We start from the raw sequence: 25,981 nt of genomic DNA on the forward strand, positions 1-25,981 counted from the left end.
TTTCATACAGCCATAAAGAAAAACAAAACCATTATATTTATAGGAAAATGGGTACAACTGGAAATCATGTTAAGCAAAACAAGCCATATTCAGAAAAACAAATGCCATATTTTCTCCTTCATGCAGGGAATTGGAGACGACAGAGTTCTTTGCAGGTTTTGAAATTATAAGATGCCATCATAAACATCGTTGTCAAATAAGTGTGGTCATTATGAAAATAATAATAGCAAGTTACCAGAGATACTGGGACCTGGGAGAATGGAGCTGATAAATGAGGCAGACCAAAGTCTAATGCAATAACCAATTTATTCAGAGCATCAGACAATTTATACCCCAAGGGTTAAGAGTCACACGAGTAAAGTGTCCAATCACAAGGACAAGATGCACAGTCATTGGAAGGTAGAAGCTAAATGTATACCTGGTAGTTGGGTTCTGATTCCAGGTGCATTTGAGGAATGAACTGAGAGTCGCCCCCACGTATCCCTCAGAGTTCAGGCAAACTGTGTATCTCCTGCCTGGTTCCCAGTCAGTGGTAAGCAGACTAGGAAATACAATTTGACTGTGGCTTGCAATTGTGAGAAGATAGAGAAAACATTGATTTTCGGTAGCTTACTCTACCTAGTTTAATTCTGAGATACCGTGTCTCATCTCATGGAGTCTTTGATAATTTAACTTGAGAGCTTATTAATTTTCAGTGAAAGTATTTTGATACAGTTGTCCAACTTCACAGCAGCAATGACGAAAGCTAGAGGGGGAACCAAAACAAAGTAGTTATTATCACAGTCGCCATCCTCACTGGTACACCTTCTCAGTATTTCCCATGCTACCTCATCTCGGGGGGTGAACACACGTTTTCAGAGCAGTTCCCTGGCAGGGTGTCTTTGGCTCCAGCTAACTCTCCAGATTTTTCCCACACGGCTCACAAGTGAGTGTCTCACATGTACTCTGTGAATAGTTCTACTTGGTGAATGCTGTTCACCAGCAAGAGGATCTCTTTCCACTCCAGGGAAGGTCCCTGGTGGCCCCACCTTTACCTGTGGGCCCCATGCCATTGGTAACTAAGCAGGAATTGTGACCACTGACACCTTGATTGCCAATCTCGGTTGCCATATTGATTAGTCAGAGAAATGCCTAGGAAATCAGAAAAGCTCCCCTCTTGTTGTATCTGTGAAGATGCCTCCAGACATGATCAGACCCAGCTCAGAATAGCACAGTGATGGTTTGGGGAGGCAGTGGTAACTTTCAGAGATACAGCCTATTTGAAAGACAAGTCACTTGGCCCGTGTCCTCTCGCTGCTTTCTGGATGCCACAAGGTAAGCAGCCTCTGCCACTGCCTCACCTCAGGTCACAAACAACGGAGCTGTCTGAACATGGACTGACATGTCTGTGAGCCACAATACACCCTTTCCCTTTCATGAGCTTAGCTCAGACGTTCAGTCACTATTACAAGAGTAATATGGATACCCGTCCTTGGAAAAGGAGTCCCACCTCTGAAGCAAGCGGGTGGTAGCCCCGAAGTAAGCGTTACCTCCATCATATTGACAGATGGCACTGAACAAATGTTCCTCACGTTTTTGGCTTCTGGTGGTCAATCAGACTGTGACTAGATCACTCTACTAGCTTAGCTGTGCACTTACTACAGGATCTCTCCTTAGGAATCGGGTACCCCAACCGCACACACCCCTAAACCTCTCTACACTCACAGTAGAAACCACATTATTCTCAGGGTGGCTGCCTGCTTGTGGAAACTTGCCCCCATGTCTTTGTCACTTCTCTCCCTCCTACTGAGTCCTTGTCAACAAAAAAAGGTCCAAAGAGAAGCTACCTCCTCTACACACCCACATCTAAGGGTGCCTCCACTTGGGGGCGAGGACACTGACCTGACTAAAGGGAAACACACGACACTTTCTACAGTCCTATGAAAAATGTTCCTTTGCAGGCATATGCTCTTGTGAGTGGCCAAAATAATCCTGCAGACATTCTGAAGATGGCATTGTGTTTGTTTGAAGGGGAAGGTGGCCATGCAGACACTGCAGTATCTCTTTGATCATTTGTGCTTAAAAAGAGGCACATATTTCTTGCAGATGAGATGGACTTTTAAAAAAAACAACCTGCTTTTTAGATACTCCAAAAACTAATTATCTCATACCCTCCTATGGTTTGAAGCCTGTAGGCAAAATACATGGGAGTTTTGTATTAGATGCAAGTAACTCGCCATTACCTTTCTCTCAAGCAAATGGTGTAAACTCTCTATGCAAAAGGCCAAATTTCTCAAATTCCAGCCTAGTTACCTGCTTCATTAAGAAACATGAGTGCAAATAAATTTTATGAAAAAATTATGGAAAGCAGTTGGCTAGAGAGTGATTACAGGGGTTAATGTGTGTAGTAATTGGCTTGTTTAGGATGTACCATCAAACAAGATTCACCAATCATTTCAAGTTTAAGTAAATGATACAGCATTATAGCAATTAAAATATGATTCATTTTCCACAGTGTCTCTACATTAACTTAAAAAAATAATCATTTGGGTTTAATCCAAATCAACAACAAAAAAATACAGCATCTAAGTGGAACATTTACCTTCCCGGTGCCCTTTTTTTTTTTTCCTGCTGCTGAATTTGTACAACACTGCGAGCTGGAACCTCATCTCTGTACTGAAGAGCTTAAAGGATATTCTCCTAAGGTGCACACCTTCCTCCCAACCCCTATTTATTTATGCTACAGGTCATAATTCTGGTGAATGTGACACTGCAGTCATCCTTACAGTCACAAATTATCATGTGTAGGTGCAAATTATACCTTTCCTACACAGAGCAAGGAGCAGAGCTCTGTGAGGTGATATGAGAAGGATAAGTAGAAGTCACTTGATACAGTGAGGAAAATAAATTATGATGACTCTTTCCTAACCGGGGGGGGGGGGAGGAGGGGGGAAATCTTTTTTTTTTTTCTCCTTACATGATGCTTAGTTCTGTCAAAACACCACGCTGAGCAGGTAGCCTAATGGACGCGCTGACCAGCCTGTGGCCGAAACGCTGGCCCTGAATCTTGCGTGCGATGACATTTTACCCCTGTCCTTTTTTTGAGGCTGATGGGAAGTCATTTGCACCTGCATAGCTTCCGTTTGTTGATGATGCTGTTGTCATGGAAAGGGCTGTGCTACAAATGCCTCAGCCACCAAAGTAGCATGTGATGGAGCGGAAGCAGGAGAGTAGAATATGAGAGAAACCAGACAAGGCCAGTGCCACTTCCTGGGACCCTAGTGATAAAAACCGGCATGCTGTATCTCATTAACAAGGGGACCAGTCCTCCGATAGGATACTCACTTAGTTGGGTATAACAAACTCCACATCGTTAGGTCCAAATGCCATGGGAGGCTAATGAATATATTTGGTCTTAATGGTGGTGGTGGCATGAACAGGAACAGTTAGCCATTGGTTGCTCTGTATTTCCTGTGGGTCAGGGAGCGAGTGCTCTGATGACTTGGTGGAAGGTTTGTTCTTCTGTTCCTAGACTTGAGGGAGAGGATTTGAGTTCCTTGCACAAGGTCACACAACCAGTAGCTTAAAGGGAGCTCTGCAACTAATAAAGAAAGCCTGCACCATTGCAAGGAGCCCAGGGCTACTGCTTCTGTTCATGGACTCAGGTTCGTGTGTTTTGCATTAGATGAGAGCAAGGCTTCTCAGCCTTCTGGCATTTTAGACTGCCTGAGCACTTCAGGATGCGGAGCACTGGCGCTCCCTGAGTTACCCCACAAGATTTTAATGGCAGTGCTAAGCCACAGATGTCTGCCACAATTTCCAGATGTCTCCAAGAGGGGGAATGTGTTGTCTGTTGGGTAGAAGTGGCCTAGAAGACCTTTTCAGGCAACTGCAGTTTAGGTGCACCGATTCCTGCCAAAGCCACCTGCATTCGCCAAGAGGGTAAAAGCGTCCTGTCCAACAAGCCCCGAAAGACTCAGACTGACCTTCCTCCGCTGAACCCAAAGAGCTCAGATGAGGGCCTGATGAAATGCTCTGTATGTTACCCGACTCTCGGCTTTCTTGAGAATCTGTTTGGATCCAAACTCTCTGTGGTTAGTGCGTCAAACATTAAAGATGCACTAGATCAAGAGTGATGGTTTGATTTACAACAAGGGCCAATGTAAGGTTCTGAAAGACAAATTCAGTTCATAGCCTTGAAAAGTCATTAATGAAGCTCTCCCATGCTCATTCTACAGTAAAATACAAGCTCTGCCTTCCGAACTCCTAGCTTTGGGAACTTTGATGGCCACGCTGCCCTTTAGTTCTGCTCCGCTGCGTTCTGCTGCGGATTCACTAGACTGTTTAAAAGAGTGTAAGTGCCTATATAAAATGGGAAATTTCTACTTTAGAATCCATTTTAGGAAAATAGTGTGGTTTAAAATTACTTAGGTAGGATCCCCAGAGATCACTTGAGCTTAATGAGGCTAACCACGTATATATTAATGTATTAAAAGTTAATATTAAAGAATGAGAGAGCATCTTATAGGATTTGTATATTTTAGAACCCCCTGAAGACTTTTAAAATTCTGATTAATCAAAAGTCAAGCAATCAGACATTAGGGAATCTATGTTTACAGATTATAGGTGGGACTACACGCTCTTAATACAATAAATCTATTTTAACCTTGTGAAGGAAGAAAGAAAAAGAAACGTCTGTTTAGAGCAGCATTTTGAGCTGATAGAGGCCAGTGAATGTAGCCAGGGGACAAAAATATCAGAAAAACAGAAGCAGGTGCCAGCCCTGTGCCTGACTATGAACCAGAGGTAGGAAAACTATCTCCAAGCCCAGGGTACACCAAAGAAAACTGGTATTGAACCAAATAAAAAGAATCCGTATTTAACAATTCTTCAACATATTGGTAAAAATCCTAGAAAGATGAGATACGTTATTAAGGAAGGAGGGGGAGTGAAGCAAAAGAAGGGATGTGGTCAGACAGTGGAGGGACCTTCCTTGGTCCATAGGCTCCCGGTGAGATAGCCATGCCCAGAGCAAAGGCTCACAGGATTGGGAACCTCTCACTAGACCCTCGAGGCTGTTAGCACTATGCTGTGTTCCCAAGAAGTGTATAGGCTGGAGTTAAACAAATGAAGGCCTGTCAGTGAGTGAGTGAAGACCACTGTCATCCTCTCTCGTCCTCCTCCTCTTCCTCCCCCTCTTCCTCCCCATCCCCCTCCTCTTCTTCTTCCTCTCTCTCTCTCCCTCAGCCCCTCTCCTCCTCCCCTTTCCTTTCCCCTCTTATTCCCTCCCCCCTCCTCTCCCTCTCCCTCTATCTAACAGAAGGTATCATTCTCTAGCTCCAGGTGGCTTGGCAGGCAGGCACTCTGTAGCTCAGGCTGCCCTCAGACTTGCAGTAGTTCTCCAGCTTCAGCCTCCCTGCTGCTCAGATTATAGCAGGAGTCACCATGCTAAGAAAGAAAACCATTTCTTATAAAACATGAAATTATGAAAGAATATCTCCTAAACTTTTTAGTTTCTGCATTTCTTTACTTTAAAAAATTATTGGAAATCCCTAAGAGCTTTTGTTCATATCACTTATATATGCTGGCATCAAATGTATCAGGGATTAAAATAGATAATATAACATATTTTTGTGTTCATGAATTTGGAATTGATGAGCACAACCTGTTAACAGTTGTTAACAGTTATAGTTAACACTATAACTGGAGTTTGTGTGTTTGTTTTTTGAAACAACAACAAAAATGTGAACAGAATGGTTAGTGCTCTTTTACATCTTCCAAATCTCCTTCCTGTCAAATGGGACTGGACTGATTGAAGCTTCTCTGTATCCATCTCCCTCACTGACAGAACACGTCAGTTAAGGAATGTCAGGAAAATCCAGCCTCGCAAATGGATGTGGCTATAAAGGGGGGCCTTTGCCAGCCTTCTCACATAGTCGTAGGCATTGTTATTTGATATTGCACACAGAACTCCAACACTGCCTTAATCCTTTTAAGCCCGCTGTAGCTGGATCCACCTTACTTTCTCATGTCAACTCAGACCAAAAGGTGATGCTTCCCTTCTATTAGGAAAAAGGACTCAGTCTCCTAGACACCGAGAATAGATCTTGGAACACCTAGGTCTTAGGAACACCTAGGTGTCTGCAGGTCATAGTTTGAGAACTCGAGGTATAGGGTAACATTTTAAAGTATAGACAACCATATGGTGTACGGTGAAGCTCTAAAGACTATTGTCATCATTTCTAAAATCATATATTCAAATTAAAATGCATGTAATAAAGAGAAAACTAGAAGACAACAAAAGGTTAAACTAGATAGAAAAGTCCTTTCCCCCTTTAATTTTCCTCCTTTTAAAAAATTCATTAAAGTATTTTATAACAGAGTAGAACTGTCAATTTTTTTCAGCCTTTAACATATCACAATGAAATGTTTTCAAAGCTGAGGAAAACCTAATCCTGTTACCCTAAAATCATTTGTATGTGGCCATTTCTGTACTTAGTCCTTTTTGTTGATTTTGCTGACAGTTTTGTGTGTGTGTGTGTGTGTGTCATGATATGATTTGGTTTTCCCCTTATTGTTTCAGAAGAGTCTATATGGCCTGGAAGCTTTTTTTCTCCATTATATGTAAAATATTCAAAACTCCCAAATTCTGGGTTAAACTGAGAAGAACTGGCTAATCTAACTGGTGCCAGCGATATTAGTCACTGTGCTACTTTCCTGTACGGGAGCAACAGTGATTTCTCACTAACTGGGTTTAAAGAAATGTAGTCATCACATTAATACTCTAACAATTCTAGATCCTTAATTATGCTAATTTGATTTTAATGATTTAGCAAATTTCTGTTTGTTCTTAATGATGATTTAAAAATAGCCAGAGGTACTTTCAGCTGAGGCGCAGTTTTGTTTAATATTATTGTTGCTGTAACTACAGTCTCTTAACTTTTAATCACTCTCTGCCTGCCTTGTTCTGCACACGACACGGGGCTGGTGTGTAAGGGTAACTTCTTAGATCTGGGCAATGCATTGGTGTGCATGTGTGAGCATGTGCCCTGCTCCCTGTCATTCAGACATCTCCTAGCCCGTGCAAATTTCATTTCTCGGTACCGCCTGCACAGTGAGCTGCGTGCTCGGGAACTTGAACTTGTATCTCCGTGGACTCGCTCCCCGATGGATTCCCATCAGAAGTCATAAACAGAAAGGAATCAGATGACAGCATCTTTCTTTTCTACAGTTTTGGTTCCTTTGAAGGAAAATTTCTCTGTCTCTCACAAATGAAATTCCCCTAAACGTCTTGTCTGCTCTGATTATATTACTTCAACTCCCCACAATATCTGGGTCAAGCATGATATCACCATAGCATTGGGTAATCTATGACAACTGATAGCTATTGTTGAAGTGCTATGAACATGGGATGTTTTGTTCAGTCGCTTCCTGTCTGACCCTGGATAGTCTGTGCTCACCTCCCGTATGAAGTGGTTAGACGGACATGGAAGCATCCATGAGGGAGCCATTCCTGCTTCAATTACTGATACAGATGGATCCGGATTCTTAGCATCTGAACTCAGCTTGCCCTGTACTGGACAGCTTAGTGTAGCAGCTGCAGATGCTGTTTTTGTTTTCATATCTGGGCAAGCATTAGTTCATTGGCTTTTTAACCTGATTGGGCTCCTGAGACAGCTGGCCTGGGGTTGATCCCAGATCTTCCACATCCAGCACCATCATTTGGGGAAATCACTTAACCTTGCTCTGTCAATGTCTTTGTCTGGAAAACGGGATTACCACTTAAAAGAATGAAGTGAGCTACTGATGTTAATTCTCTGGGAAAGCAATAAATACACAGTATTAATTATACAGGGGCCCGCATTCCTGCATTAACAACCAAAGCTGAAATGCTCCATTAGAGCTGATGTAGGCTGGGAATGGAGTGTTGCACACACTAGGCTCATAAAATTATACTTTAACTACAAGAAAATATTTGACTGCCCGGTTTTAAGAAAGAAAGAAACAGAACTTTGGAGTCAGAGAGCAAGAAGAAGATACTTTGAATGTGAACTGTACTTTGTTTAAAAAAAAATCAGTGCAGCAACTAAAGAATATAACAGTAAAAAAAAAACCTACTAAATGTCAAAATTCGGATTTGGGGAGTTGGGGTGCTTCTTTCCCCCCAATACAAGGCAAGGTGGAAAGCTGGTGTGAACGGAGCTGGTGTGAAGGGAGCTGGTGTGAAGGGTAGGAATTCAGTCCAAGGGTTTGGACGTTATGACTAGGAGTTTCAGAAGGAAAAAAAAAGAAACAGGGAAAGTAGATAATTATCAAAGAAATGATCAGAGAAATAATGGAAGATAATGTCTTTATCTGAAGATAGACCATGTTCAACTCATTTCTCAATGCAAGAAAAGAAAACCCACCTGTTCCCAAGCACAACTTGCGGAGTTTTTCAAGCTCCTGAGATATAGAGCGAATCCTGAGTGTTTGCAGGCTCAAGGCTGGAGATGACTGATAGGTGTCATCTAAGGAAGAAAGCTTGTGCATAGTTTTTCACTTATTTGTTTGTTTGGCAACCCTGGATCCCGCAATACAGTCAACCATCTGGACATTTCTACAGAGCTCTCGTGGAAAATAATTCTGAACCTAAGACTCAAGACTAAGACAAAATATTTTTGCAAGTTCAAAGTGTACTATAAAATAATTAACCATAGATCTAATAGAGAAAGGTGAAATATAAAGGCAAGATAAGTATGTATGTATGTATGCATGTATACATGTATATGTATGTATAGATATATATGTATATATATATATATGCATATGTATGTATAGATGTATATAATGTGTATATATATATATGTGTGTGTGTGTGTGTATGTGTGTGTATGCATGTATGTATATGCATGTGTGTTAATACACACTTGTGAGAATGTGTGTGGAGGCCAGATATGGACAACAGGTGTCTTTCTCACCAGTTCTTCACCATATTTTTTAACATAGAATTTCTGACTGAACCTAAAGTTCACTGATTCAGCTAGTGTAGTTGACCAATCTATGACTATAGCAGAATATCATTAGGAGTCATTTCATTGGCTTTTCTGTTTGGTTCTCTCCTAGGGCTCTGGTCTATCCAGCCTGGGCTTCCTCTTTATGCATGGGTCTCAAACTGGAACAGCCACTGGTTGGTCTCTCCTACATTCTCTGCATCCCCTTTACCCCAGCACATCTTGTAGGCACAAGTTATAGGTTAAAGGTTTTGTGGCTGAGTTGGCATCCCAGTCCCTCCACTGGAAAATCTTGCCTGCTTACAGGAGATGGCAGGATCAGGCTCTGTGCATCCCCCATTGCTCATAGTCTTAGGTTCACTCTCATAGATTCCTGAGAGTTTCCATTGCTCTAGCTGAAGGGTCTTATGTAGCCCACAGTGATGTGAAACTAGCTATGTGTTCAAAGTTGGCAGTGACCTCTTGATCCTCCACCTTCCATCCCACCCCCACTGGAGAAATCACAAGCAAACCCTAACCACATGCAGGAAAATGCTAAGTACAGGTGCATTGTGAGTCCTGGAAACTGGCTAAGGTATGAGAGGAGAGAGAGAGAGAGAGAGAGAGAGAGAGAGAGAGCGCTGTAGTCTTCCACGGGAAGCACCCACATATTCAGCAGAGAAGTTGAGTTGAATCCTCTCCAAATTCAAGTGAATCAAATCATTTGGTTTTGAGCTGAAATGAAGCTTAGAAAATTTCAACCCCAAAGGAAACCCTTTTGGGAAATTTTGACAAAGTGAAAATTGGTTCATAATGGAAGTCTCTGTAGTCTGTAATTTCATGGTTTTCCAAAGAGTGTATCACCTCACTTTGCATTGTGCTCACCTAATTAGACGTTTGAAATATGGAAAACAATATTTAGAAGAAGGCAGAAACATAGTCTTAATGAGACTCAACAAGCATAAACAGAAAGAAGAAATTCAGGTGTCTTTGCATTATAATCATACAAATAATAATTTGGTGTAGGAAGAGAGCTGACTCTTACTGCTTCCCATCAGCCAATCTTTGTCACATATATAATGTAGGTTTTTTTTATTTTAAAGATACATGTCTAAATTCACTGACAGATGATGAAATCTTTTAAAGTATAACATTTTTAGATTTCTTTCCAGCCAGACTTAAATTAGATATGTTATGAACTGTGGTTGTATAAAAGTACTTGGAAATGTAGGCCTCAGAACCAGCATATAAAAGAAAACCAAGTTCTCCTTCTATAGCACACACTAGGGTTTCCAAGAGAAAGAAGATCTGTAACTTCGATGGGTGGGTGGGAGTCAGCAGGAAAAAGGCAGACTGGAGCAGAAGCTAGTGACAGGAAATGACCATTGCTGCCTCTGACGTTGCTGCGACACTCCAAGTGTGCAGCTTGTAGCACAAGGCATTGCATGCTGTGACCAAGTCCAGCTTCTACAGCATTGGGTAAATGGAGGCAGGGTGTAGAGTGGGGACTGATCATTTAACAGACTTTTCTCTGAGGGAACAATGCTCAGTTCTCTCAGGCTGACAAAAAGGATGAGGCAACACACCACACACACACACATACACGCACACCACACACACACACACACACACACACACACACACAGAGAGCTTATATATCCCAGCAAAATCTTACAAGCAGTACAAAAATCACGATGTGGTTATACTCCGTTTTTCTTTAAGTGAATGATTACAATGAGTGTACATAGAAAACCATGTTGCCCAATACATGGTTCACATGATCAAACGTTTGACATATTCTGGGTTAAAGGAAATAAACCTATTCCCAAGATCCCATATACATCCATAATTAAGCAACTTGATATAGACTAACAAAGTGCAAGCAAGCAAAGTCATTTTCTCAGCCAGTTTGTCTTATTGGCAGCCTGCAATTTGCAGTTACAAAAAAAGGATTAATTATGTTATTATTTCTCTTAAAAAGTAATCTTATCACAAGAGAATCACAAATCTAAACTTTTATATAAAAAGCAACCAGTCATGTCTACTTTAGATCCTCAGGGTGCACATCTCCACATTCACAGTTTCTTACTCAATTTTATCTGGAAGCTGAGGGACAACGTGGGCACAGGAAATTAATCACCGCCTTGCTCATTGGCCTAGCTTCAGCAGGAGAGTCACCTGTGTCACCCAGGGCTAGTCGGGCTGCAGGAGAGTCACCTGTGTCACCCAGGGCTAGTCGGGCTGCACTGTTCTTGTTCCCTGACGGTAAAAAGCATCTTTCACCTACTTAGTAATCAAAGGTGTGCCTTTCTGAACTGTTCTGAGTTGTTCCCTACGATTTTCTTTGTCAAACTCACAAGCAAAAAGAGTTCAACCTAACTTTACCTACAGTCAACATCTCCAAATTCTTTCTAAGGGTGGTTGGCATTGCTAGCATCTTTATCTCTACTCAGTTCTTTGCTAGGGTGGCAACTGAATCAGTAGTCTGCTGAAACAGGCCAAGCACTATAACTGTGCCATTGACACTGCTCAGTGAGGGTCTGGAAGCCCCGTGAGAGTTCTCATACAACTCATGGGTTAAGAGGGACGTGAAGGCCCCAGGGACAGCAAGCAGAGGGATGCTCCGTAGCAGTGTTAAGTCCTCAGGACACATGGTCCTCAGCTCTGCCTCTCAGGGGCACACCCACCATGACTGGGCTAACCAGTAGGGGTGGGCTGTATTTCATGAGCTCTACAAGCCTTCTGTTGTTTCTCTTGCACAGCCCCCAATGACGCTGTACCCAATACATTCTAGATAATGTCTCATTAGTCATTTCACGCACTCCTACTCCATGAGTTTGTCTGTGTCTGCTATGTCTGCGAGATGACATCACTTGTGCATGGACCTTTGTTTTATTGCTCTACATTTTAAAACCTATTTTTCATATATTTTTGAAATAGTAATATAATTACATCATTTCCCTCTTGCATTTCCTCCATCCAAATTCATGCGTATATCCATTCTCTTCTTCAAATTCATGGCCTTTTTAAACTATATACACACACATGTATACATATACATATGTATATATACACATATACATATATATGTGTGTATATATATATATATATACACACATATACATACATACATATTCCTAAACTTGACCAGCTCAGTCTCTATAATGTTATTTGTATATCTTTTTTTCCAAGGGTGACTGTTTGGTATTAGATAAGTATTTGGTGTGCTCTTTCCTGGGGAAGATTATTTTTTCTACAGTTGAAACTGAGGAAGGTTTTTTCTTTCCTGGCCATTTCCTATTGAACAAATATCTATGGTAGGCTAAGAAAAAAGACTATGTCATTACCCAAGGGCTTTCCAAGTAGGGACCTGAAGTTGGTCCCCTGGAAGTGTGGTATCTTCCAATCAGTATGAGTAGAAGGGTAGAGAGAAATTAGATCTTAAATTCAGTTTAGAACATTAAAGGCACTTTAAGTTCAAATATTTTTCTAAACACTGTGGTTATTTTCCCCTCATGGTCTTCTAGTCCAATGAATTTATTGATTGATTGATTTTTTTTTTAGCAGTTTAAAAAACTCTACTTTTCTGTTACGAGAGCAAGGAACACGCTTGCGAAGACGTTTTTGCTTCCACTGCTTCTACTCCTCATTCAAGGCCAGGATAAAGAAAGAAAATAATGAGTAGGAGACAAAAGCTTTCGAGTGCAAGATGGAGAGGTTTTAATTAAAGGATGATGGAAAGGTGATTAGTCCCCCAGATCTTTAATAAAGCCAGCCAGTTCTCCACTGACACTAGGAATTATGCTCCAGTGAGTCGGGGCATTTCATTCATAGGCAGGCAACACTATATGCTTTTAATTAACAGTTGTACTTCGATTTCTTGGCCACCATTGGAAAAAAAAGCAACACCAAACAATATACTACATTGTTTCATAAGCATATTCAAATCCCCTTTCATCATCAAGTCTGTGTAGAGAGTCTTACTCATTAAGCACTGTATGGCGCAAGTCAGCAGACAACATCTCCTTCTCTGGAGGCGCTAAACAGAACTATCAGGCAGAGAATAAAAAGCCAATTCCAGAGTTAAAATACAAGTACCCTCATTAGTTAGTGAGCCACAGAATAGAGAAAGTATTTGTAAATCATGTATCAGATAAGGCTAATACTTTGACTTCTCAATAACAGCAGTCAAATAGACCACATCATTAAAAACTAGACATAGGACCTGGATGGAGAGTTCCTAAGGAAGATGTGCAACTGACCAATTAAACTATCAAAGATGCTGCAGCTTCATTGGAGAAATGTGCCTCAAACCCACAGTGAGGCGCCACTTTACACTCTTAGCATGACCAGTCAAAACAAAATTAAGCAAATCCAGAAGTAAGTGTAGAACCAGAATCCTGGTGTACCATGGTGGCAATGTAAGACCACATAGCTGATACGGAAGAGAACATAGGGGTTCCTTGAAAAAGTCAAACAGAACCACCATGGGTGTCCCAGAAATTCCACTTGTAGACTGATGTCCCCAAGAACTGAAAGCAGGGCACATTCAAGTCTGTAACAGCAGCATCCACCATACAAGTATCCGCAGCCCAAATGCTCACTGATGGAGGAGCAAGCAAAATAGGCAGGCTGTAATGCACAGTAATGCACTGTGGTCCATGCTTGAGAAGGAAGGGAAATTCTGACACATTGTACAACATGGATGGGGATTCCAGACCATGACAAAGTATTGTGTATGAGTCCCTCTATGTGAGGCACCTAGTGTCGACAAGTTCACCACTTGTCAGAAAGTGAATTGATAGTTACCAGAGTCTGAGGAGAAAGGAACTAGGGAGCTACTGTGTAAACAGTTACGGGTTTCAAGTTCTGGAAAAGGACGAGTTCTGTGAATAGGCAAGTGAAGTTATGCGACTCTGGTTGCCTTTAACATCTGTCTAAGAATGATGAATGTGGTAACATTTATGTTCCATGCATTTTGCCGGAATAAAAAAATAAATAAAGATACACATGTGTGTATACACACAGCATTGGCCTTAAATGTAAAGGTGTGGCTGTTGGCTTGAATGCTTTAACCGGACAACTTTTTTGGATTTCCTTTATTTATAGCATTTATTGAACAGCTCCTAGTGGCGTGTGTTGCTATGGACACTGGGGATGTTAGATTGAAAGATGCTGCTGTAATGCTGCTAGGGAACTGATGGGGGCAAAACCACAAAGAGAAACAAACGGCCAGTAGGTGTGCAATCGAACTTCAGGTTTCGATGCAATGAATAAAAGAAATGAGCAGGCTAAAGACAGGGATGGAAGCACTGTTGAAGAAGGTGGCCCTCTGTGGGTGAGTCACATCTAAGAAGGAACATTAATGCAAGGGGGTGAGTCCTCTCAGATATCTTGGGGAACATATTTCAGGGGCAGAGATACCTGTTTAGCGATTTGAAGGCTAGAACACATATAAGACATTACAAGTAGTGCCATCTTCTTCCTTCCCTCGTACGCTGGCAGTGAGCTGGGCTGTGTGATGTATGAATCACTGGTCTGGAGGGATCTGGTATGTGGCTGCCTGCACCTTAGTGCTGACTCTAAAGTGTTACTTGATGGGTAGTGTTAGAATTGCATTCTCTAGGGCCAGAGCGACACCTCCGGCATCAGCTGGCTCTTTTATCTTCTAGCATAGGGGCCTCCAAGGCTATGTGGAGGGTGGAGGGGAGAGGAGACAGGACAGATCTCCCCAATACTGTGTCCAGTGCGCCTCTGCATCTGTCAGAAGACACTACCCCTTCCTTTGAAGCTTTTCTTCCTTAAAGTGGTTTGCTAGGGCAGAGTTTGGCTACTGAACGAGACTGGAAAGACACTCACACACCCTTGTTTATCACATGAGAAAACAGTTAAGTGACTAGAAGACTCATTTCCTTAGATGTTCACATTCGTCCACCCCCACCACCACCCCACCCCCGCCTCCGCAGTCCTTGGATCTCCTCTTCCTCCTCTGTGATCCACTTCTATACTTATTGAACATAGATCCCTTAGAAACAGATTAGCTCCTGGGAACCCCTCTGGGGTGTGGCTGGGGCTCATGACCACCGTAGATGGTTCTGACACCAGTAGTCCTGTGGTCACACTTTGAGAAAAACCAAACTCAAGGTTTTTGTGCTGGGATAAGCCTTTTAGTGGATGGGGTGGAAGAACATCAGCAATTTTTGCTGGACTTTATGGATTTAAAATAAAAGACTTAGAGATTGGCATGACTGATCCACCGAGCCATGGTTACTACATCATGGCTAAGACACGAATTCTATGTTCTTACCCCCAAAACACTGTTCCCCAAGCAAAGGCCTCCCAAACCATGACTCTCCATATGGGGGTGTAACAGAAAACTAGTGCTTTATAAATAATCTCCATTTACTCTGAGCTGCTGCCCTTCTAAACTTGAGCGTCACACTTTCACCAGGCTCTGATAGTAATTGTATGTGGTCCTGTATATATTCTTTAAAGTCCAGTCTCAGTGCAGTAGAGGACAGTAGCCTGCCTGAGAAGATACCATGGTGCAGACAGTGAAAGCCTGTTCTCTGGACTTTCCCAGCCTCTCCCTGGTTGCTAAAGGAGCTCTAGTGTGGTGTGGTGGAAAGTGTACACACACAGAGATGCGAGACCAAGGCGCCAATGGTAGCTCCTTCATTAATTTGCTTCGTCACTTTGGCGAATCCCTTCATTTCTCGGTGTATGCATCATCATCTATGATTTTGTGTGCTTAAGGATACATTTTTATATTTTGAAATACGAAGATCATTAAAATGGATTAGAGGTGATTTTCCCTCATTAGGAGTAATTCATCAGCTCTGCCATATTTGTATGAAATGACTAATACAATTTTTTTTTATTAAACCCAGTACACAAAAAGCTCATTAAGCCACTCCTGGCTTACCCAAAGTAGTATTTTATTTAAGGCAATTGCTATTCCCTAGTAATCTAGATTTCTGTGGTTTAGTAGTAAAATTATTGAATTATCTGGATATATTTAATATGGACTCTTTTTTTCCCATCATGAGGCATAGTTCTGCCTCATGTTTCAGGGAATAGATATGACTGAGAAGTGCTCGCCTGTGAGTATCAGATGCTGGCCTCTGGAGAGGAAAGGCCACCTGCCTGTCAGAGTGCTGCTCCTGTGATCTGGTCCATAAAAGCGTGATCATGGACTTGGGACTCGATTAGATTCATGATGCTGTACACATCCAAGGATATCTTTTGACTACTCAAATGCCCGGTCAGCTTTAAACCTCAGAGCAGCTTCCTTCCCCTGCCTTGTGGTTTTTACGTTTCCCCTCATGTATTAAGGCCTCCTCTCTGCTGAGGCCGGAGCCAGGTGTGGAAGGCAGCATTTGTATTCCAGGGACCTGTGGACTTGGCCTTAAAGCAAGTCATTATGCTGTGATAACTTGAGGATAGGAACGTGGGTATCTCCCATTCAGTCTTTACACTCCGACTTCCTTTGCATTCAGACTGAGCTAGTAGGTGTGGCTCTGTAGAGCTCAGGAAACAGCAAGTTCAACAAGGCAGAAGGAATCCCTCTGTGTGTAGGCTGTACCATCTGTCCTCCAGGAGATGGGGACAGTCACTTGTCACATGGAAAAGAGAATGCAAGCCCCTCCTGCCCCTGCTGATGGGAGCAGGAAGACCCAGCCCTGATGAGTGCTTGCTCTCCAATCTGGGATGGAGCTCCAGCACCACTGACAGTCCTGCTTGCTTCTCTCTGGCTTGCATTGTCCCCTGCACAAGAGCACAAGAGATGAGCGAGAACCTGGACTCGAAGTGCCCCGCAAGCACTTTGTAGAGTGGTCATTTCTCTGCTCTAAAATTATTCTATTGGTTTGTGTCTGTCATCATTGTACCTAAAAAGAAAATTTAATTGGTCTCTTATGGGGAAGGGCCTATTTCTAGAAACAAGGAGTATCTCATGCTAGGCAAGAGCCAAGTTCCTTTTGCATTTTGACACAGTAGGATAGTGGATCCAAGGATGCTCTTCTGGCCCTTTCTGGAAACTGTGGCTGTGACCTCTAGTATCCATCTCTATGTAAATGAAATTTGTGTTCCCAATAAAGTGTCTAGACGTCACTACTATACTTATTTCTGTGAGCTCCCCTCCTACTTGCCCTTCCTCCCTTCAGCTAAGTTTGAGGAACACTAAAGCATCACCACCCAGGTCTTTACATAGGCGGGGTGGTAGGCACGAAGCAGCACGGGAAGGATCCCAGTTCCTGAGAGGCTAGGTCCTCTCCCTCCGGACTATTATTGGACTAAGGCTATTATTGGCCGAGTGTACTTCACATTTGACCATACGTAGGAGTGGGGTTTGGAGTGATGCTTTGAGAACGGAAATCCACTCATATCTGAATCAGCACGATGGTGTCCACACAGTGGGTGGGTGAGAGGATGAGAAGGATGAGTGGGTAAATCTTCTGACGGAGGTCCTTGTCACTCCATCTGCCCGCCCAGGGTGACTCCAGATACTCACATCTAGATAGCTGTCTTGCCCTACAGCAAAGTATTTGATGTGAGAACTTAGCATCTGAAAGATAGAAAGGTCTGTTAATAGCTGCCATTTTTACTCATCGATACCTTGGCTTCTTTAGACCCAGGAACAAGGGCCCTGACTTGTCTAAAGGGCAGAGGTGCTCCCTCTGCAATTCTTGCTGCTTGGTGGTACAGTGGAGGAGGCCATGGGACGCAGCAGCTCCTGTAGATGCTGCAATCCCTCCAGAGTCTCTGCTGTGCCTTTGTTCACCACAGCCACATGTTTGACTCTTAGTGTCTTCCAAACAAGGGTGCAATGCCTGGGTCAGGGTTGGGTCTCACTCTGTCATCATGGCCAAGGACAAGCTACTGCTCTCCCTTGAAATGAGAAAATCCAAGTGCCAAGATTGTTACAGAAATCAAATAAGGCATCTAATAAATGGCGGTTTCCCCTTCTCTTCTTCCTTTGTCTGAGGGAAAGTGAGTAACTGGGACATTCCTTCTTTGGTCTGCTTAGTACATGCTATATTTCGAGTGTCTGTGCAATAGCACATATTTTGAAAGCACAAAAGATCTCTTTTGAATTCACAAGAGGTAATGATAAAAATCCTCAGCTGATAATTAACATGGGAATCCTTTTCTGTACTGGGGGGAGAAAATCACATTAGCTGAATCTCTTGATTGTGGGCCACGATAGAACACAGCTGCCTTTAAACACAGCCATAGGATAGATTACAGCAAGTTAGGACTTCTGGCCTTGATCCTTTCTGGGATGAGGCGGTTCAGCCTGCTATGCATGGGACTCTGGCACGTAATGTGCGTGTACCCTTCACCTTTCCACAGGACCCATTTCAGTGGCTGGGGTTCTGCCAGAGCCTCGTCCACAGCTGTGCTTTTGCCAGCCTACTTTCTTACCCAGTCCAAATGTGTCACAATATGAAGTCTCCAACAGAGCGGACCATTTATTAGCTATCTTGGTTTATTAGTTTTTTTTTTAATTTAATGGCTATATTTTAAACAAATGTAATTTGATTGAATGTAAAAAGTTAATTTCTCTGTTCGTGAGCCCTTATAAACATACTGTACTGTTTGGGACAGCCATAGAACCTGCTTGTGGACGTTGTACATCGTGGTGCGGAGCCTAGTGCGCACCACGATGTGCAAAGAAAAAGGCACATGGAGGCAACATTTAGGTATCTTGTTCACTTGTCAGTAAGAAGCAGGCAGACACTGGATTTGTATCTCAGTTGTATTTAATAACTTTCCAGTTGAATTCACGTTCCTTTCTGACATACATTCATATAAATTTGAGGTGAAAATACACCAAAATTACTCATGCTTGCCTATAACTTTGTAAATTGCTGATGAGAGAACACTTACAAACACATACCAGTATTTAGGCACACTTACTTTTTTTTTTTTTTAAAAAAAAAAGCAAAGTGGCTCAAACAAGAACAAAGCTCAGGAAAGTAGACAAAAACCAAGTAAGATTGAAGATGGTAACTTAATCCATCTGCTGCTCCCATCCGTTGTTATTTTTGTTCCCCTTTTAGACAGGGTGTCACTGTCCAGCCCAGGACGGCCTGCTGGAGTCCCAGGCCCATCAGCACATCCAGCGTCTCCTTTCTCAAATCCCTCAACACCCTCAGTGTGTCTGAGCTTAAACTCTGCCAGTGCTAACTGGAAGGCTGCCGTGAATGGAGATATTGTCACAATGAGAGTCTAGAGTAGAGAGGTACACGGCAAGCAAATGGCACACTGGGTGCTGGTCATGCACACGCTCTACTTAGACCCGGCTACCCAAGCTTGCCGAGCTCAGAGGCTGACCTGGACCTTCTGGGTCACTCTTACTTTACTGGGTTTTTTGTTGTTGTTGTTGTTCCCTATTTGCTTGTTCCACTGTTTTGTAATTGCGGCAAGGTCAAAGGTTTAGTTAGTCTAAGAATGCTTAGCCACATCTCGAACTGTCTGACTCAAATGCTTTTATCCTTNTGAACATATGCCTAATTTCCACCTACAATTATTTTAAAGATATACANTAAGTCAGCTGAAAAGAGAGGTGGGGTATGGGGCTAAGNACTGCCACCACCCTTGGGCACAGTACTGATGAATGAGCTGCTCAATGGTGGTGGTTAGGACCAACTAGTAAGTCTTCTCCAGGAAGGCTTTGCAGCACCTAAGGCATTGCTGGTACACCACCTCGAAGTCAGAGTCATGGCCATAATAGGGATCTTTAATGATGAGCTGTTTCTGTGGATCATAGCTCCCAAGTAGCTCGATTTTAGCTTTGCAGTTTTTAACTTGATTACTTTTTCTATTGAGATCTCTCAGATTGCTTTCATCCATACATAGTATATAATCGAATGTGGCAAAGTCTTCTTTTGTAATCTGCCGTGCAATGTACTGCATGTGGATGCCATGTTTTCTCATGCAGTTCTGCCCTCGATAGTCAGGAGGGTTCCCCACTTCATAGGTGGATGTAGCCGCACTGTCTATCCTCCAATTATTGGAAACCTTTTCATCAGTTACCAGTTTTCTGAATACTGCTTCTGCAATGGGTGACCGGCAAATGTTACCGAGACACACGAACAGCACTGACTTGGACCCAACCTCTGCCATGTTTCGGTGCAGACCCTGGCGCCCAGAAACCGCGTAGGGCGGTTTATTAGTTTTTAAGTCCTGGTTATCCAAAGACGAAGAGAGAATTGTCAGGAAATGCTTTAAGAGGTGATGGTCACTGCAGGGGATAGTTGATGGTCAGGCTGAGTGTGCTGTGTGATCACTGTGATTCATAAAAAACGAGCCTGCTTCATCCCTGTCCTCCCATGGGACCTGACCCAGCCTCTTCCTGGTCACAGATGACTTCGTTGCATTCTGCGGCCTGACCCTTTTTCTGACCCTTAAGCACTCCAGTGTGTCTTTTATCTTGCCGTCCCCTTCTCTCCAAATCCATAAATAGTCTATTTTATTTGATCAGTGGCCACCTTGCAGAACCAGTATGGCTCATATGACAATAGTTCTGTGAGTGGGTATACATGCTGTCCCCACAGCTACATAAAAATCTCTGAAAAAAAAAGAAGCAATATTTTACTACATCCCAGACCTCCCCCAGCTATTAGTAACACTAGAGCATCTTAACAAAATTCAAATAAAACATATTCACAAAATTATACAAAATAGCTTGTCCCTTTTGTGTTGAATTTAGAAAATGTGAAAATGGCGGGGGGCGAGGGTGGTGGTGGTGGTGAATGTATACTTAAGGGAATATAATGAGCTGGCAGCGAAGAAGATTCTAGTGAAATTTGCTATGGACAGCCTCTAGAGCCTGTTTCCGGTACACTATGGAGGAATTAAAAAATGGGTATTATCCAGAGCTCTTTGATGGAAATCTAGAGTAGCAAGCAGGAAGCCCTGTCACATTGTGAAACTGCAGTACATTTGTTTATTCAGTTGTTCAGTAAACATCCTTAAAAACATTTACTGTAAATTAAGCAGCTAGTGGGTTCTGGGAACATTAGATGAATGAGATTCAGGGCCCTTGGGCAAGCTTATACCACAGTGGGGAGCCAGACACATTAGCGGACGTTTAAAAAGCAATCTAAGTGTTCAGGGATGAGGGAGACGTTATACACATCCCCAGGGTAGACTCAGAGGAACACTACACACAGAAGAAGTCCAGTCCTAGTTTCCTAGCTGGTCTCAAGGGCACGAAGTGCAGAGGCAGACTGTGTGGAGAACAAGGTCAGAGAACCAGAGCCTGGAACAGCGGAGACGCTACGGCATCCAAAGTTCCAGACATCGCAGGACCAAGAGTTCTTTGGACTTTCTGGCTTTGGTTCTACTTCCTCTTGCTACCTCTTCGACCTTGCAACTTTGCACTGCAACTAGATTCTCACTCTTTGGAAGTACAGCTTCCTGCCAGGTGTGAGAAGAGACAACTAGAAAGTGCTTTTGATTTAGCGACAGTCTGGAGAAGTCAGTTGTGGAGGCAGCTTGACTGATGTGTAGAGACAAAGGGCTGAGAACAGTCGCAATAGCCAATCAGACTGTAAAAATGCACTAGGGTTTGACGCTTGTAATTGGATTTTATTAGTAAGCAGATAGAGCATTTTAGATTAACATGCGAGTAAGAGGTAGAACGCAGGGTGGTGGCTGAGAGTTGGGGACACCCGGCTTCAGACGTCACAGAACTGAGTTCCTTCTGTGGCAGTTGGCTGAGTGTGAACACTTAATGTATCTCAGATGCCCTACCCATATATGTCTTGGATGAAATCTTATCTAAAAGATTGATAATGAAAAGGAACGAGATGGCAATGTATAAGCTTGGAAATAGCACTCAGGGACATTTGTACTGCTGTCCCCTACCCATGTTCTTTTTGAGGCCCTCAAAGGTTTCGAAAAGAAACAAAATTTACAGGGGTTCTTGGCTTGGATGGGGGAGAGTTTTGTCAAGGATGCCATGTCACTTATTCAATCCTATAGTTAATGACAATGGTGACACTAATAATTGAGAGTGTACTTGTTCGTATTTTCTACAGTTTACCTTTAAATTATCTTGCATACATCCAGGGTAGTGTGTATATTATATGTGAATTAATTTGATTCAAGATGTTTAGCTGGTACTGGAATGATTCATAAAGTAGTTCTATTAATTGTTGAATTATCATTCTATCCTATCAACAACGACATTGAATTTTTTTCCTGCAGTGACAAAATGAATGAGGTTTGATGTTTATACATTTCGCCCTGCTGTGTGTATAATTATTTAAGAACCTAGGAAACCGAATTTCAAAATATGGTCACCTTTTGAATATCACTATGGCTTTATGATTCTTGGCTATTTTACACACACACACACACACACACACACAGGACTACCCCATAGTAACTGAACTAATGCTGAACTAGTCTCACACTAGTACATCCCCTCCTCTGTGGTTACTGTGGAAACCACCTCCACCCTCAACATACTAGAAGCAATAATAGAAAACTAGGGTGGTCTTTCATGGACTCAGTCACTTAGCTCTTCCTGTATCTTCCTACCAATTGATGGTTTTTGTTTGGTTGTTTTGGGGTGTGTGTGTGTGTGTGTTGGGGTGGGTTTAGAGCAGGATGATGGAAGAGGACACTTATATGTCTCAACTACCAGAAGGAACCTGATGTCAATGAATGATTAACTGGTTAGGCTCATATTCACAACATACCTACTGAGGATGACTGAGTGAAGTGGGGGAGCAGGAGAGAAGTTTCCAAGAGAGGAAAACAGGTTAGAGTAGCTGGTGTGCCCTTTATGCCAAGCAACGCATTCCTCAGATGGCATTTCATTCGGAGAATGCTCATCATCACTGATAGTACGTTTATGTTCCCTTACTTATAGTCCCATCAGATCCACTCTGACCGGAAATAACTGTGCACTGTCCATTAACACTGGATATGCAGAATAGGCATCTGGACTGTTACCCTTTAAGTTGGTGCCTTAGACGCAACCGACATTCATTTCTCATAGCTCCAGAAACTGTACAGTCCACCATCATGTCACCTTCAGAGTAAGCAGGTCTTGGGAGCCCCTTCTTATTTCCAGCTCTGTCTTTACAAGATATGAAGGACAAGAGATTGTTTTAGGCTTCTTCTCTCAAGACTCTTGTCTTATTCTCATGATATGGTTCTTCCTACTCCCCAAAGTTCCCTTTTAATTATATTTTCTTGAAGCTCAAGACTTCACCATAAGAACTTGGTGAGGGGAGGTGTCACTTTTAAACCATAACATCGGAGACCAAGGACTTAGACCATGGTCTGTTAAGACCTATGACCTTAATGATCCCTGGCGAAGGGCAGTTACTACTGAGGTTCTGCTGGAAGACCTTCGTTGGGACTACTAGGTGAAGTATAGCACAGAATTTAGCAACCTGCAAATTATAGACTGCATACCTCCAGTGACAAACCCAAAGCCTTTAAACACATTTGCAGCCGTGAAATAAATGCACTTCCGAGATGAAGCATAGTTCTGTGGCAGCTAGTGCACAGCCGGGTTACTTGGTGGCAATCTGACCTCACCATTGCTGGATTAGCCCAGCGATTTCAGCTTGTTTTCATCCGAGGGAGTTGTTGAAAGGGAAAGATTAATACAGTGTGTTTCTGCTAGCCCAAAATTCTGTTTTGTATTTCTTTGATACAAATTCTTTGATGTAAGGGCAAACTCTAAATCCCTTTTAAAAGAAGAAAAACGCCCTGAGACTGTAACATGCGAGCAATCTCAGGAATGTAGGAGAGTGCACAACCAGAGGAGCCTTTTAAGGGTCCTAGCTTGGGGCTGGCTGCATTATTAGTGGAATTTAATTACAACTCAAGTTGGCTTTTTGCTCATTGGAGAAATTCATCACTAAGACCGAAAAACATTTTGCAACTATACTATGTAATTTACTAAGCCACTTAGAGAACAAGCTAGATAAACACTAACTAGAGGTTTAGGTAAAGCACTAACTAGTACATAGAACAAAACCCCAATATGTCTTCTTTTTTTTTTCTCCCATTCCCCTTGTACAAAGGAATTTAGTATTTCCAGAGGCACCGGTGGCCATTACAGTCAAGAAAACATGATCTTTGAGTAACCAAGACAACAGAACTGAAAACTCTTGGCACTGAATTCACAAGCCAACCTTCATTCTTCAATCTAGATGCACATTTATATAGCTCTAAGGCCAAGGAGTGCAGAGTGCACACTCCATCAAATACAGCAGGTACACACTTGAAATCCTGCATTGAGCCACGTGTTCATAGACCCGATAGTCTATATAGAGATACAATATATATAGAGAAGGGCTCAGTACAATCGCATTGTACCTGGAATTACCTGAATACACGGCAGTTAACAATGGCTTTGACTTCGTGGCCTCCAGGCTTTAGGTCAGAAAGTCAATGACATGCCAGTGATCATAGGGATTTAGAAGCCTCTGGTAAGCTCTGCTGTGTAGGGCATCTCTATTCTTTATGGCATATTTATGTGACTCCCCACAAACTTCTTTTTCATTGCTAGAAATGTAGAGTAGAAAATAAATAAGGCTTAGTATCTGACTGGAGGAGGGAGGGGCTCCTGCCTCATCTTGCACCTTGAGGGGAAGTGTTGAGGTTTTGCCCAGAAGGAAGAATTTACCACAAGAAGGAAGAGAAGTCCAGCTGGGTAAACTTGCATAATATATGATCCTGTGAGTTGAATTTCCAGCACTTATCAGATGCCTCTAGGGATTGCTAGAAGGTACAGGACTAGCCTCTGTACTGCTGGGATGTAGACTCTGCAGCCACTGAACTAAGAACACCCTTGTGGCCATCCCTCAGCTTCTCTGTGATTATACACATAGGTATTGTAATGGTATTATATTGGTAAGGTTGTGAGCATTTAATCAAGTGACAAGATATAGATGTAATGAGAACCGTATAAACAAATATCTTGTTCATAAGATAATCAAATACTGAGTATCAACGTCTTAGGAGTGTTGCTGAGGAAAAGCTGACTCAAAGATCCAGCTGAACAGTGGAAGAATCAGTAGGTCTCTGGTTCTGTGAATGAGACGGCAGATTCGGCGCCACCCTCAGATAGAATTCTTCAGTCTTGGCTATGATCTGGGAATATACATCATTCCAAACCCATCCACAATGCCTTGTTACCATGTGGCCTGTCTCGGAATCTCATGAAGCCTTCCTTGAGCCTTACCCGCTGGGGATATGCAGAGCTCCTCCTGGCTCTGCCATATTGGCTGTGAGACCTTGAACATGTCAAGGCTCTGAATGTCTATCTCTTGTTCTAGAAAACATATTGTAAATGGGAAGCACACAGGTATTGGGAATGTACCAGCGAGGTAACCGGTAACCGCTGCTGGGCGGTTTTGTTATTGAAATTGAAAGCGCCTCACAATACAGTCTAGCACAGAGAAGCCAGATTAATCATAATGACATGGTTCCTTCATGAAAGACAGTTGTGTTCAACTACAGCTTTCCTGGAAACTGCCAGTCACATGTATCCGAGCAGCTCCAGCTGATGATACTCCTGTGCTTCATGCAATAGGCGATTGGAATTTCTCCTTTTAAGACAATCATGTATGCAATTTAAGTCAGTGCAATTATTAAACATTTGTTTTGAGAAAGGCTTGCAAATTTAGCCCAAAATGGGGTTGTCGGTAGGCTTTCCTACATCAGCCTAAACAACTAAGGGTGTGCATTAATTAGAAGAAGTTGAATTGGCTCAGGACCTGGATCCACAACATGACTGTGGAATGCCCAGAGGAGAGGTGACTGGCTGATGGCTAAGCATCTCCATTGTTTCTTTCTCTACAGATGTGTCTGGCTCCAAATGCCAAGTGAAGAGTGAAGGAGGAGGAAGGAAGAGTAGATGCTTCAGAAGGGAAGGAAGGAAAGAACAACTCTTAAACTTTATTTAGATAAAAATATATTTACTGCTAAATCTGAACATTGAAAAAAAATTTTTTTTCTTGAACTATAGTTGCTTCTGATTTTAAAATTTAGTC

General features: G+C 42.5%; 1 protein-coding gene and 1 pseudogene across 17 annotated transcripts in view; one reads left to right on the plus strand and one right to left on the minus strand.

Moving 5' to 3' along the window:
- The window catches only part of Enox1 (ecto-NOX disulfide-thiol exchanger 1), a 550,965-nt gene that overhangs the window by 227,754 nt on the left and 297,230 nt on the right, over positions 1–25,981 (plus strand). The window lies entirely within an intron of this gene.
- LOC110309296 lies at positions 18,698–20,115 on the minus strand (annotated as a pseudogene). The gene has a single exon (XR_002379687.1). The product of XR_002379687.1 is annotated as a low molecular weight phosphotyrosine protein phosphatase pseudogene (transcript).

Source organism: Mus caroli, chromosome 14, assembly GCF_900094665.2.
Source record: "Mus caroli chromosome 14, CAROLI_EIJ_v1.1, whole genome shotgun sequence".
Lineage (NCBI taxonomy): Eukaryota > Metazoa > Chordata > Mammalia > Rodentia > Muridae > Mus > Mus caroli.